The sequence below is a fragment of the Mastomys coucha genome, unplaced genomic scaffold (assembly GCF_008632895.1).
Source record: "Mastomys coucha isolate ucsf_1 unplaced genomic scaffold, UCSF_Mcou_1 pScaffold14, whole genome shotgun sequence".
NCBI lineage: Eukaryota > Metazoa > Chordata > Mammalia > Rodentia > Muridae > Mastomys > Mastomys coucha.
The window spans coordinates 28,980,006-28,982,867 of NW_022196896.1; the positions used below are offsets into that span (position 1 = coordinate 28,980,006).

The 2,862-nt window shown below is 45.8% G+C and overlaps 1 pseudogene; it reads left to right on the forward strand.

Annotated features, from left to right (window-relative positions):
* The first annotated feature begins 902 nt into the window (after positions 1-902).
* On the forward strand, positions 903-2,128 carry LOC116088098 (annotated as a pseudogene).
* Positions 2,129-2,862: the final 734 nt, after the last annotated feature.

Sequence of the window (2,862 nt, forward strand, 5' to 3'; positions counted from 1 at the left end):
AGTTATTTAAAGTGAGCAGTCATTGTGGTCTATTCTTGGGTTGGTCTTTTTTCTTCTATAATATGGACATTTGCTACTTAAATATTTCCCCCGTGTATGTGTGGCCTGGACCTAAGAAGTCTTCCAAGGGGGTCTTGTATTGAAGGTGTGACTTCAGTTTGTGGAGATACTAAAAAGGTGTAGGGCCTTCTTGGAGAGAGAAAGGGCACTAAGGACATTGCTTTGAATGGGAAACCTGGAAGCTTTAGCCTGTCCGAATCTCAGGGCCTCCCAGAACCATTGAGAGCAAAACCTCCTCCTAGTGCCCCGGCCACTGTTCTTTCTTCCCTCATTTCCCAAAGCAACAGGCAGTCTATAAGACAAAATGCTTGTTTCTGACACAACACTGTGCATCACTGGTTTACAAGGAAATGTGAGGGTAACTTTGCTTTTATTTTGATTGACCTGGAAGTGTACTTTTCTTTCTTCTGTGAGCACTTAGCTATTTAGAAGAATTCTTTTTAATTTTCAGGAATGTAGACATTTCCATAATTTCTTTTATTAACACAAAACTAGATTTCATTGTAATTTGAGAGATTGCGTGATTCGATTTTATGTTTTTATGAAACAAGAGTAGGTACAAACTATGAAAACTAGATGGAAAGATTTTTCTTTGGTAACAAAATAGTTAGTGTGAGGCAATCTGTTCAAAATGTTGGAGGTAAATATTGCTTGCCAGGTAATTCTTCCCAAATCTGATGGTTCATTTTATTGCTCTGACTGATGCAGAGAGTGAGGTGCTCAAACTTTCTATTAAAGTGTTTTCTGGCCTTTGTGGAGAGTAAGCCTGGGTAGCGAGGCCTTGGTGTTGGTGAGGAGCTACATGGTTTCTACCTGTCCCCTAAAGTACTCAGGCCTGCCTCATGGACTTTCAGCACCGACTTGGAGGCAAAACTGTGAGTGGGGACCTCCTCTGAGAGCAACCAGACTGGAGAGAGTGCCTGTGGTAACTAACCCTGGAAACCATGATGTCAACAAGGACCCTTATTTTATGAAGAACCACCTGGGATACTATGAGTGCAAACCCTGCCTGACTCTGAATAGCAATGAGGGGAGCTACCTGGCTCACATCCAAGGGAAGAAACATCAGACTAACTTGGCCCTGTGAGCTGCCAAGGGGGCCAAAAAAGCCCCCGCCCAGCCTGCACCGGAGGTCAAGGTGTAAGTAAAGAAGTTTGTGAAGATTGGCCACCCTGGCTACAAAGTGACCAAGCAGAGGGACACAGAGATGGGCCAGCAGAGCCCGCTGTTCCACATTGACTACCCCGAGATTGCAGAGGGTATCATGCCACACCACCACTTCATGTCTGCCTATGTGCAGAGGATAGAGCCTCTGGACCACCACAGGCAGTACTTGCTCATGGCTGTTGAGCCCTAGCTCAGCCCTTACAAGGTGCTAAGCCAGGAGATTGACAAGGCGAGGACAAGTTTTGGACTCACTGGAACCGAGAGACTAAGCATTTTTTTCTTCAGTTCCACTTTAAGATAGAGAAGCCTGGGCCCTACCCAGCCTCTCAGCAGGACCCCCAGGTGTCAAGCTGCCCCCCCCCACACACATGAATGGACTGCCTTCTCTTCCACCACCCCCTGATGCCTTGACCCCACCTCTACCTGGTGGCCTGCTTCTTCCTCCTATGCCCCCTACTGGACCTGCTTCCTCTGGCCCCCCTGGACCTACCCAGATGCCCCCACCAGCTCCTGGGGTGCACCCCCAGCCCCAGTTTTATATCCACATACCTCTGGAGTCTATTCCTCAGCCCCTGGAATGCACCCACCAGCCCCAGGCGTCCACCTTCTTCCATCAGCTGGAGTTCATCCTCAGGCTCCGGTGTTGTACCCACCTGCTCCTGCAGTTTACCCTAAAGCCCCTGGCATACACCCCCCAGCCCCTGGGATCTACCCTCAGGCACCAGGGGTGCACCCCCAGCCTCCTCCTGGAGTCCACCTTTCTGCTCAGGGTCCACCCTCTGCCTCTAGGGCTCACCCCTCAAATCCTTAGGTATATCCGTCTCCTATGTCCCCCATGCTAAGGCCCCCACTTCCCTCAGATTGTTCTGGAAATATGTCTCTCCTTCCTCCAGGCAACTGAGTAGTGCTCTTGCTAGCCTCTGTGGTCTGTGTGGTCTTTTCCCATGGCCAGTCCTTGGAAGGTTTTCTATTTTGTCTTGTCCTCAGTCTATTAAACAACCTCCTCCATGAAAAAATAAATAAATAAAGTATATTCTATCCATTTTCCAATGGAACTAATACAGAATTTGGTAGACTAAATATATTGTTTTCTCTCTCAACTGAAGGCATGGATAGAACCACACGTTTAATTTTTCAGTGTACATGGGTTTTCCCATTATCCTTGGTTTGATATTTTGTCTGTTTTGGCTAAGTGTCTGAATATATTATACTGTTTAAGTGTGAAATCTCTATATCATTTCAATATTAAGGTGGCAAAATTATTGTCCTCTACATTTGATAGTCTCCATTTACAATTTTGAGCTATTTAGCAATGGTTACATTTTTTTAAAGCTGGTATTTAAATTCTAACAGGATTTAAATGACATTTTAGTTAAATAGATACAGGTCAACTCAGAAACAAAGAGGTAAAGTCTGTTACAAAGTTTCAACTCCGGCAGACTCCATCTCCAACAGGAAGTGCCCTGTTATCCACATCTTGAACACATGGGCTTGGGAATATTCAAGATTCAGAGAACACATCCCGTTCTTTGCCATTATTTTTGCCAAGGTATCACCCTTCTAACACTGGCTTGTGGGAACTTAGACCTTCATCTTTTAAGTTTCTGGACAAGCTTGAATGTGCTGTAGATACAA